Source organism: Rhinatrema bivittatum, chromosome 6, assembly GCF_901001135.1.
Source record: "Rhinatrema bivittatum chromosome 6, aRhiBiv1.1, whole genome shotgun sequence".
In the NCBI taxonomy this organism is placed as follows: domain Eukaryota; kingdom Metazoa; phylum Chordata; class Amphibia; order Gymnophiona; family Rhinatrematidae; genus Rhinatrema; species Rhinatrema bivittatum.
Genome location: NC_042620.1, coordinates 232,769,387 through 232,781,825, shown reverse-complemented (window position 1 = coordinate 232,781,825; position 12,439 = coordinate 232,769,387). Strand labels below are relative to the sequence as shown.

The window sequence follows — 12,439 nt, the reverse complement described above, 5'->3', positions numbered from 1 at the left end:
CTAATTGATCTATCTAGCTATTTCTATCTGTAACCCCTACTTGGTAGAAGCCTTAGCATACAGGGGCACATGAGGCTGCCAGGGCCACGTTCCTTGTCTGTCTCCCACTATCGCCCCAGAATAGAATTATTTTCCAGTGGGGAAGAGAAGTAAATCCTCAAAGGCCCAAGCTGGTGAGGGGTGACTTTCACTTTACTGTCCTGGATAGGTACCAGTTCACTTTCATCATTAAGGGATATGAGTAACAACAAAATACTCAAGAAGCTCGGTAGAGTGTCTAAAATAATTCTTTACTGAATATGTTTTGGAATGGCAAAACTGGAATTGCACACATCAAACAGTATACATTTATTTATTTATTTATTTTAAGTTTTTCTAAACCGGCATTCGCGATAAAAATTGCATCATGTCGGTTTACAATTAACAAGTGGATAGGGAACAAAGTCAAAAAATAACATTTAGTAATAAATAATAATAATAATAGTAGTAAAAAACATAAAACAAGAGAAGGCTAAGGAATGCAGTTACAATAAAACAAGGGAATAAAATAACTTGGATCGGAGAAAAGAAGCAGGGGTTTAAATAGAAAGAACATATATGCCAGTCAATGTGCTTATAGCATTGATGAATTGCCCTTATAAGGTAGGGATGTTAATTACCATGATTAAGGCAAAGTCTGGGCGACTGGTTGATAATGGAATAGGTTCAGTTTAGTTCAGGAAATGCTTTCATGAATAGCCACATTTTAAGTCTTTTCCTAAAAGTAGGAAGGCATGGTTCCTGTCGCAAATCTGGTGGGATGGAGTTCCACAGTGTTGGTCCTGCAGTGGAGAAAGCCCTGTCTCTGGCGGTTATGTGCTTCATGGATTTGGAGTGAGGTATTTGTAGGGTTTCTCTATAGGACTCTCTGATTGGTCTTTTGGACGTGAATTTTTTGAGAGGAATTTGAAGGTTGAGCTGAGATTGTTGATGTATAGCTTTGAAAATAGTGGTTATGGACTTATATATGATTCTGTAGTGAATTGGCAGCCAGTGCAGGTCTTTGAGGATTGGTGATATGTGGTCTCTTCTCCGTGTGTTAGTTAATATTCTCGCAGCCGTGTTTTGGACCATCTGAAGGGGTTTAGTGTGAGATGATGGAAGACCTAAAAGCAAAGAGTTGCAGTAATCTAGTTTAGCAAATATTATTGATTGTAGAATAGTTCTGTAGTCATGAAAATGGAAAAGTGGTCTTATTCTTTTTAAGACTTGGAGTTTATAGAAGCAGTCCTTAGTAGTTTGATTTATGAATGCTTTTAGGTTTAACCTGTTATCCACGATAGCTCCCAAGTTTCTTACTTGTGGAGTTTGTAAATTGGGTGGAGGATTTGTGTCGAAGTTACTGTTTTCAGAAGAAATTAGGAGGAGTTCACTTTTTGAAGAGTTTAGTATTAGATTAAGGTTTGAGAGGAGACCATCAATTTTTTGAAGACAAGTTTCCCAGAATTCTAGAGTTTTGGTGAAGGATTCTTTAACGGGTATGACTATCTGGACGTCATCTGCATACAGAAAGTGTTTAAGGTTTAAGTTAGTTAGCAGTTGGCAAAGAGGGAGCAGGTATATATTAAAGAGCGTTGGTGAAAGGGAGGAGCCCTGTGGAACTCCCGTAGATGAAGAGTAGTGTTGAGATTCTTTGTTGTGGATTTTGACTTTGTATTTTCTGTTCCCTAAGAACGATTTGAACCATGATAGTGCTGTTCCTGTTATTCCGATGTTTGCTAATTGAATTAGTAGGGTGGAGTGGTTAACCATATCAAAGGCAGCTGATAGGTCCAGTAGGATCAGTAAATAAGTGTGACCTTTATCCAGGCCCATGATGAGGTAGTCGGTCAGGGAAATTAGTAGTGATTCAGTACTTAGAGCTTTTCTGAAGCCATATTGAGATGGGAACAGAATGTTGTGTTCTTCGAGGTAGTCTGAGAGTCTGGAGTTAACTAACTTTTCCATTACCTTAGCTATGAACGGGAGATTGGATATAGGACGGAAATTGTTAGGATTATTAGGATTTAAGTTGGGGTTTTTTAAGAGCAGTGTGATGGATGCAATTTTCAGGTCGTCCGGGTAGATTCCTTGTGCTAGGGAGCACAAGGAATCATTGGAGATTGTTTCTGGTATTAGCAGGAGAAGTTTGGATGGGATGTGGTCTAAAGGGTGACATGAAGGTTTCATTTTCTTCAGTATAGAGAGAATCTCAGAAGTAGTGATGGGTTCGAATGATTGTAGAGAAATGTCTTTGTTGTGGTGGAAGTATGTGTTGGATGGCGTTGAAGTGTTGGTTCTCAGCTGTGTTATTAGGTTGGAGATTTTGTTGCTAAAGAAGAGGGCCAACTCCTCTGATTTTTCTTGAGCTAGGTTGGCAGGGATGTCAGGAGTCATGGTTTGCGTTAAATTAGATACATAGGCAAAGAGGGCTTTGGAGTCAAAGATAATATGGTGGATCTTCTGTGCAAAGAAGTCCCTTTTTGTTTTTAATGTAGCGCTTTTGTATTGGTGGAGTGCGAGTTTGTAAGCAGAGAGGGATGTCTGTGTTGGTGTTTTCCGCCATTTGCTTTCCTTCTGTCGGAGGGAGTGTTTCAGTTTTTGAAGTTCTTCTTTAAACCAAGGTTGTCTTTTGGAGGAGTTGTGTTCGAGTTTTTTTGTTGATAGAGGACAGAGATTGTTGGCTGCTGTTTCTGTTATCATAGACCAAGAGTGGAGGGCTGAGTTGGGTGAAGAGATGTCTATGAGAGTGAGTTCTGGGCCAAGATGATTGTGTAATTCCTCGGATGTGCAAGATTTCCTGTATATGAATTCAGGTTGTGGGACAGGTTTTTTGCTTATTTGTTCTAGCAAAAAGGCGGAAGATATTAAAGTATGGTCAGACCAGGGAACAGGTTGGCATTTGGGTGGAGTTGGGTGAGAGATGCTAGAGTTTACAAATATTAGGTCCAGGGTGTGACCTGCTCTGTGAATAGGTTTGTTTATGATCTGCTTGAACCCTATGGCCGACATGGCAGTTAAGAAGGATTCGCAATTGGTTGAGAGAATGGGGTCGTCGACGTGTAAGTTAAAATCTCCCAATATTATAGCGGGATGCTCCAGATTTAGGTATGTTGTTGTTAATTCTAGAATGGGTGATGCATCGGATTCCAGAAGGCCTGGAGGAGCATAGATTAGAAGGATTTGCAGACTGTCAGATTTGAATAGGCCTGTTTCTATTTTTGACGGGGAGTTAATTGGGAATTGAGTGATTTTTAGCTCTTTTTTGGCTGCTAGGAGGATACCTCCACCCCTTTTCTTCTTTCTAGGGATAGAGAAGATATCATAGCTTTGAGTTGGAAGTTGGTTAAGTAGTGCGGTGTCCGTGTGTTTAAGCCATGTTTCAGTTATGGCGCAGAAGTCAGGATTTTTGTCCAAGAGAATGTCATTGAGAATTAGGGTTTTCTTGGAGAGAGATTGTGCATTGACTAGTATTAAAGAAAAAAGAGCTAGGCCTAAAGTTTGGGTAAACGGTGAAATCATGATGGGGATAAGGGATTTGTAGGTGGGTGGGCGTGAGATCAAAGAATGTTTTGCTGTGAGAAAGGTTCTGTGTTGGAGGATTGGAATTGGGAGGCCCGTGTGCATTGTGGTCTGTTGGATGAAGAATGGAAGAGTGGCTGCTGGATGAAGATTGGATGAGAGGTTGCTGGATGAAGATTGGATGAGAGGCTGCTGGATGAAGATTGGATGAGAGGTTGCTGGATGAGGATTGGAAGAGTGGCTGCTGGATGAAGATTGGATGAGAGGTTGCTGGATGAGGATTGGAAGAGTGGCTGCTGGATGACGATAGGATCAGAGGCTGATGGGCGGGGATAGGATGAATGGATTGCTGGGTGAAGGTAGGAGAGTGTCTGCTGGAAGGCGAATTAGATGCATGCTGGAGATTGCAGTGAAGAGTGCGAAATTAGGGTAAAGGTGATTGCTTGGGCTTTGTAAGAGATGGTTTGAACCTTCAGTTCCTTCTCAAATCTTTTCTCACTCTGGGAAATGTTTCTCATTATTGGGCCAGGGAAAACTCTTATCTTACAGGCTTAGATAAGTATGGGTCCTCAGGTCACAGTGATCCTAAGTGGTTGGAAAATCCCCTTACAAATTATTGATTAAAAATATAAAGTATCAGTCTTTACACAGACTTCCAAATTTGGCACTTCTTCTCCCCAGAGTGAAGACTTTGACTGGGGATCCTCAGATTTTTAGCATAACAGTCCATACTCACAGTTCTCCTCTTCTGATGACAAATATCTTTAGATGTCCCTTCTTCAGGGCAGGAAGGGTGTCCGCATACTCTCTCCCTGATAACTGTAAAAAAAACAACCCACAAAAAATCAGAAACACTCCTTTGTAGTGAGTCACCTCTGCTCCATCTCACACTGTGTGGGATGAAGAGATGTGGAATCTTCCCTACCTGTTGCGTTGGAAGTGGATCCTTGGGCTGAGGTGAGGTTGGGCAACCCAAAGGCAGGGGCCTATGGGTCCCCACCATCAGCAGGTGGAGTGGGCTGAAGTGAGAGGCCACTGGAGCTTCACCTATACCAGCCCACGTTCCCCTCGGGTTGAGCCTTTGGGTGACAGGGCCAGCAGGACTTAGGCGGGCCTTGAGGTCTAGTATAGGTAGCAGATGTTTCAGCCCAGAGACAGCAGCCAGCAGATGGCATAGTACTATCTTGGATGGGATGTGCAACTGGAAATCAAGCACTGAAGAACCAGCAGAGACAGAGGGTGCCTGAGCAAAGGAAGGCCGAAGCCTTAATAGTCCACATCCAGAGGATAGGGACAGATGAGTCTCTGTCAAGCTGGATTTAGGATTGGCACCACTCAGGTAGTGTAGCGAGCATAGTAGTCCATAGCTAAGTTCAGGGCATGGAGAAGGCAAGCGTTGTCAGGTGAAGGAATGGTCAGGCTCAGAGAAGGCAGACATAGTTGAGCAAAGCAGAGGTCAGGCTTGGAGAAGGCAGGCATAGTCAGACGAAGCAGAGGTCAGGCTTGGAGAAGGCAGATGTAGTCGGGCAAAGCAGAGGTCAAGCCAGGAAGTTGATCAGCACACAAAGACAAGACGAACACTGGGACCAGGAACCGAAGACACAGGAACAGGATCAGGAACAAGAGGAGGCAACGAGCACTTGGAAACTAGGAATAGGCTAACCAAGGAGACCTATTACAAAGGCAAAGCTTCTGTGGAACACCGGAGTATATATACTATGCAGGGTGTGATGTCATCATCTGGGATCCGTAGCCTGGTTCCTGCCATGGGCCCTTTAAAAGCATCAAGGTGGTGCGCATGCACAGCACAACTGGAGGTGTCTCTCCGTGGCCCACGCAGAGAGACTCGCTGAATAGAGGCGTCCCGGCTGGAGATGCTGGGACATGATGTAAGGCCGGAGGAGTGGTGGACACCCGAGGTTGAGGCCCGCGGCCCACTGCCGCCAGCGAGGGAGAGCTGGGTCCTGCAGGCTATGTGCAAGGTACGAGCGCCGCACTGCAGGGTTGACACAGGCGGCAAGCTTAAACAGTACCCCCCCCCCCCCCTTTATGCCCCCCTCCAGGAAGTCGGGGTTTACCTGGATTGGCATGATGGAAGTTCATGAGGAGGGTCTTATCCAAGATGTTTCAAGCAGGTTCTCATGAATTTTACTCGGGTCCGTAACTCTCCCAAGACAGGAAGTACTCCCTTTGGCAGCCTCAACGGCAAACATCAAGGACTTTGTGGACTTGGTAAATCGTGTCAGTTTCTGCCACCAATGCAGGTGGTTCGGGGACCTTCTGGGTAGGCCAAGTCAATACTACCAGTTTATGCAGGGAAACATGGAAGGTATTATGTATACCCAAGGAAGGAGGTAATTGGAGCTGGTATGTCACCGGTCCAATGCGTAGGGTAATCAAGAATTGTCCGAAGAATCTTGGAGCAAATCTCTGTGAAGGAATTTAGAGTCTGATATATTTAGTACTTAGCCAGACCTTCTGGCCGGGAAGGAATTCTGGAGCTGTGTGGTGTAGAAGTTTTCTTGGCCCGGGAAGCGGTCTAGCGCAGGTGATGATTTATTTGTTCCCACAATGTCTTAAGGGTATCCGCAGTAACCTGTGCTGCTGGAGATGGCATGGAGAGAGGTATGGGTAGTGGTGGTCGAGGTTGTTTCCCATAGACTATTGCAAAAGGAGATGTCCCAGTAACTGTAGCGATATGAGAGTTATGAGAAAACTCAGCCCAGGACAAGAGGTCTGACCAGTTGTCTTGTCGGTCATTGATGTAGGCTCTCAAAAATGCCTTCAAGGAATGGTTCATCCATTCTGCCTGCCCATTGGCCTGAGGATAATAGGCGGTCGTGAGGCTGATGTTGATGCCGAATGTTTGGTACAAGAAGCGCCAATACCTGGCGACAAATTGCGGACCTTGGTCTGAGATGATGTGCACTGGTCGGCCGTGCAGTCTAAAACTGTGATAAAAAAATAGAATGGGCCATTTTTGAGAAGCAGTCTATGGTGACCCATATCATGGTGTTACCCTTCGAGGGGGCAGATCCACGATGAAGTCCATGGATAAGTAAGTCCACGGCTCTTCAGATGCCGGAAGTGGTTTTAGGAGTCCCCAGGGTCATCTGACCAGGGGCTTCTGTTGTGCCCAAACATTATAGGACTCAACGTATGCCTTGGCATCTGAGACCAGAGTAGGCCACCAGCAAAACATCCAGAGGATAGGGACAGATTAATCTCTGTTAAGCTGGATTTTGGATTGGCAGCACTCAGGTAGTGTAGCAAGCAGCGTGGAACTATGGACTTGGAAGAGTCAGAAGCATAGTAGTCTGTAGCTAAGGTCAGGGCACAGAGAAGGCAGACATGGTCAGACGAAGCAGAGGTCGGGCTTGGAGAAGGCAGGTGTAGTCGGGCGAAGCAGAGATCGGGCTTGGAGAAGGCAGGCATAGTCGGGAAAAGCAGAGGTCAAGCCAGGAAGTCGATCAGCACAAAGACAAGACAAACACTGGAACCAGGAACCGAAGACAGGATCAGGAACACGAGCACTTTGAAACTAGGAATAGGCTAACCAAGGAGACCTGTTGCAAAGACAAAGCTTCTGTGGAACACCAGAGTATATATACTTTGCAGGGTGTGACATCATCATCCGGGGTCCGTGGCACGGTTTTTGCTGCGGGCCCTTTAAAAGCGTCAAGGTGGTGCGCGTGTGTGCCTAGGGGAGGTGCTGCGCTACTGGAGGTGTCTCTCCACAGCCCACGCAGAGAGACTCACTGAACAGAGGCATCCCGGCTGGAGACGCTGGGACGCGATGTAAGTCCAGAGGCGCTGGTGGACACCCGAGGTCGGGGCTCGTGGCCCACCACTGCCAGCGAGGGAGAGCTGGGTCCTGTAGGCTGTGCAGTAAGGTATGAGGGCCGCACCGCGGGTTTGCCGTGGACGGCGAACATAACACTACCTCCTGATCCAACCTAGCATAGGGAGTCCCCAAATTCCCATGCACCAGAGGCACCTGGGCTCTTACAGAAAAAATTAAGAAAATTGAGAATCCAAAAACATCCCCGAGGTCTATATTTAGACAGTCTGGATAGCAAAGTTAGGCCTAGATTTATCAAATTGCATGTGGTATGAGAGAGAGAGAGAGAGGGGGGTTCGGGCTTTGCCTATCCCTATTTATTACTAACCCTGCCACTTCTTTCCACCCCCCCCCCCTTTGTTCTCTCTTATCACTAATTATTCTTCCATTTCTAGCTACTGTGTGAACCGGCATAACACTGAACTTCTCTCCTTAAATTCCCTTGGGTCTCACATAGATATCTCTGCTTACCCGTTCCGTTTATCAGATAAAGGTATTAAATATTTGGGTATTACTTACTTCCAGGAATTATCTGATACCCTTTTTTATTATGAATCCTCTCTTTTGAAAATGTTACATTATTACACCCTTCAGTGATCTCCCTTATATTTAACTTGGTGGCACTGTCTTGACACTGTTAAGATGGTACTAAATTTTGTTCTTTGGTTCCAATACTTTTTTTGAGGAATTTTTATACGCACTTGGATCACCTGCTTAGTCGATTTGTTTGGCACCAAAAGTCCCCAAGAATTGCTCTTTTCAAATTGAAGGCCGACAAGCGTCATAGGGGAATTAATTTTCAAGTTTTCTACAGCTATCACCAGGCCTTTATTTTCCAACATGGGTATCAGTGGCTCTTTAATTTGTTAGGACCATAAAAGCAAGAAGGGAGGCAATCTATGAAAGCCGTTATGGTATAAACAAAAAAGATAGATGCCGGAATTTGTTATCCTTACCTCATTCTCCCTGCTGGGTTACATTAGAATGGGACTTACTCTTTTTCTTCCCCTTGGAGGCAGTTATTGGGATGTCTCCCGTTCACCCTCTCAAGGCTCATCCTATTCTTCTTTCTACTCATAGAGCTTTTGCAGAATATGACTGCTTGCTGTCCTCTTTCTCCCCAGTTTGGGTTGTTTTAAAACTGGCCCTATTATGGTTCCATCTGTGCATCCTCATTGATGATACTCCCCTTAACTGGAAAAGTAGGAGGGTTCGGGGACTTTGGTTTCTCTCACAGCTTTTCTGACGATGGCTTCCTCCTTTCCTTCTCTGAATTGAAGGCATCTCATTCTTTACCTTCTTCAGTATTGTGCCTGGATACAATTACGGGCATGTTTAATGCCTGCTTTGCTCTCTTGATTTCATTTAGTTGACTTTCTCCACCTGTATCTAATGTATCAGGATTTTGGTCCCATGGGTCATTTGGCTTTTTGATTTTATAAATCTCTTAAGAATTCTTTATTTCTCACCCCGTTGGGGCTGTAAGTCTTCTGGTGTTCGGAATGTGCTTGCCCTGCTGCTGATGTGGACTGGGAGTATTTTTTGTGCTCTTCACTATGTATTTTATTGTCTTCCAGGCTGACTCAATCTTCCTAGTTTTATTTTGTGTCTCAATGAACGGTGTGGAGTCCCTGGAAGCTATTCCGTGCAGGTATAGCACCCACGCATAATTGTTGGTCCTGTTCCTCTCCCAAAGTCACACTCTCACATGTCACATCTATTATTTTTTTGCCCTATTGTTTTTTCCTATTGGCAGCATGTGTGGGGGCTTTTCTCCCGGATTTGTATCTGGATTCCCTGATTACATACCATATTATTATACGTTGAGGAGCGGCTTTGCCATTTTTTCTTTCCCCTCCCCATGGATTTTTTCCTAATGGTTAAGATTCATCTCATTTTATCTTTCTGGAAATGCAGCGAATTACACAATGAGCATTATTGGTGGAATTCTGTTTGTTTAAATTGTAAATATGAGAAAGTGGTCACTATTAAGCATCACCGTCTTGCTTCATAGTCGCGGGTGTGGAAAACGTTAGATGTTTATTTTGCTGCTATGGGCATCTCATCATTATGCACAACTTTTGTTCACTTATAATTTTTTAATTATTGTTTATCCATATATTGCTTGGGTAGCCTTGTACGTATTCTTTCCTGGTGTTTCCTTTTTTGTATTGTCTTTATCCTTACAGTCTGCATACTGCTATAATTTGTTGCCTGTTCTATAATTTATGCCAATAAACAGATCTGAACAAGAAAAATATATGCCTATTCCTTGTGACACAAGCATATGGGAACATGTGAATAATAAAGAAATGCAGCTGATCAATAGAATGCTGCTGATTTATCCAATGTAGTACCAGTGGAGAATCTGTCTTTTTTTGTTCCAATTCCAACTCTTGTGTTATAATACATGTTTTAATCTCCCTTTTAGTGTGCCCAATATATAATTTATGACGGGGTAAAGGATGGCATAAATCACTTGTAATGTCTCACATGTGTAAGTTTAATGGGCAAAATACGATGTTGGAATTCACAAATGTTCAACATGTTTGAACAAACAACACATTTCCCATAGGCATACTGTCCATGTCTTTCTGAGGCTGATTGACTACATTGCTATCTGTCGTATCAACCAAATAAGTTCTGGCCCCACATCTTAGCAAAAATAGGGGCTTGGTTAAAAATGTCATATGATCTAAGAACATTCTAATTTTCAAAATAATATCTTGTATTTCTTTAGTACGAGAAGAGAAAAGTATGATGCCTATCTGCCATTTAATAGATGTTTTTGAGAGGATAACCAATAAGAGATCCCAATTCACAAATAAAACCCTCTTATATGACATTTTAATTATCTTTCTGGGGTACCCTCTTTTAAAAAACGAAACCTGCATATTAGCTGCTTGATGTTTAAATTCTTCTATAGTAGAACAAAGCCGGGGTAACAGTAAAAACTACCCAACTGAAATACTCTCTCGTAGCCTTCGCAGATGATGACTTGAGAAGGATAATAATGAATTTGTCAGTGGTTTTATGATGGATAGTAGTATTCAATGTATCCTCAAACATGTGTACAACCACATCCAAAAATGAAATTTCCTCTCCACTATATTGAAAAATAAATTGCAAATTAGTATCCCTTGAATTAAGCCATGTCATAAATGTCTGTAATGTAGTGAGAAATGCTGCCCTATTGAAAAAAATGTAATCAGTGAATCAAACCCACATCTTAATATGGCACCAAAACTCTGAAAGATAAACATGACGTTATTCAAAAGCTGATACATATAGACAAGCTACTGAAGGGGCCATAAGGGCACACATTGCTGTACCCTGTAGTTTCTGTAGTGCCTGAGTTTCTGTAGTGTAGTGGTTATCACATTCGCCTAACACGCGAAAGGTCCCTGGTTCAAAACCAGGCAGAAACAGTTCCTAATTTTAACTTAGATTGTAAGCCCTCTGGGGACAGAAAAATACCTACAGTACCTGAATATAAACCGGTGTGATATCTCAATTAAGATCGAATGTAGGTATATAAAAATAATAAATAAATAAATACCCTTTATGTGATGGTGTACTGTATTTTCAAAAGCAAAGACATTTTTTGGAGGGCCACCTGAGCTAAATCTGAGATAAAAATTTGCTTTAGATCTGAATAACCAGCCACCCTCAAACAATCTCTATTGCCTCTTCTTGTGGAATATTGGTATATAATGATGAAATATCTGTTGCATCGGAGGTGAACCCTTGGGCTAAGGTGGGGTTGACGCAACCTGTAGATGAGAACCTATGGGTCCCCATCATTGGCAGGTGGAGTGGGCTGAAGGTGGAGGCTGCTGGAGCTTCACCTATACCAGCCCTCATTCCCCGCAGGTTGAGCCTTTGGGTGCCAAGGCCGGCAGGAATTAGGTGAGCCTCGAGGTTGATAGACGAGACAGATTGGTTCAGCCCAGAGACAGCAGTTGGTAGATGGTATAGTCCTATCCTGGACTCGGTATGGTATTGGAACTCAGCACCAATGGAACAGAAGTTATCTGGAGGCACTCAATCAAAGATAGGCTGGAGCCTAAATAGGTCCACTTCCAGGGAATAGGTTGGAAGAGGCATCACTGACAAGCTTGGATCAGAGTGAGCAGCAAACAGAGATCGTGGCAAGCAATGCAGAGTTCTGATCAAGGAGAAGTCAATAGCATAGTCAATCAAGGCATTGGTCTGGTCACGGAGAAGTCAATAGCATAGTCAATCAAGGCAATGGTCTGATCACAGAAAAGTCAATTGCATAGTCAGGCATAGCAGAGGTCTGGATCTGGAGATAGGCAATAGCATAGACAGGCATAGCGGAGGTCTGGGTCTGGAGATAGGCAGTAGTGTTGTCAGGCGTAGCAGAGGTCTGGGTCTGGAGATAGGCTATAGAGTAGTCAAGCAAAGCAAAGTTGATATCCATGGAGTCAGTCCAACAGATTAATAAGGCAGGAATGAAGACAACAGGAACAATGGAGGTCAGGATCTAAGAGTAGAGAGGATTCTCTAGTAGCAAAGAGTACTCGAATAACGAGGAGACCTGTTGCAAAGGCAACGTTATGGAGCGAGGCCTGAGCTTATATACACTGAAGAGTTTGACGTCATCATCCGGGGCCGTGGCCAAGTTCCCGCCACGGGCCCTTCATAAGGATCAGAGATGCACGGGTGCGTGCCTAGGGAGGGGCGTGACATGGGTAGTGGCTTCTCTCTGTGGACCACTTGGAGAGGCCCGACGAGCAATGGCATCTTGAGCTGCAGTACTAGGGACCATGGCAGAGGTGACCCGAGGTCGGAGCCGGCGGCCGACCGGCACTAGTGAGGGGGAACTGGAAGCTGAAGTCTGTGTAAGAAGGTGAAGGGGCCACACCGTGGGTCTGCCACAGACGGCATGCGTAACAGTAACAATATCCACTGTAACTAATAACTAGTCACTTCCTCACTGAGGAACCAAAGACTGTAAAGTTTGAAGAAAGTGAGTGGGATCTCTGACATATGAATGCATTTTGGAAGCCAAAGATTTAATATGGGAATCCACAT

At 44.0% G+C, this 12,439-nt stretch overlaps 1 non-coding gene across 1 annotated transcript; it reads left to right on the top strand.

Moving 5' to 3' along the window:
- Window positions 1-10,736: 10,736 nt before the first annotated feature.
- TRNAV-AAC lies at window positions 10,737-10,809 on the top strand. The gene has a single exon. It is a non-coding gene; the product is annotated as a tRNA-Val (tRNA).
- Window positions 10,810-12,439: the final 1,630 nt, after the last annotated feature.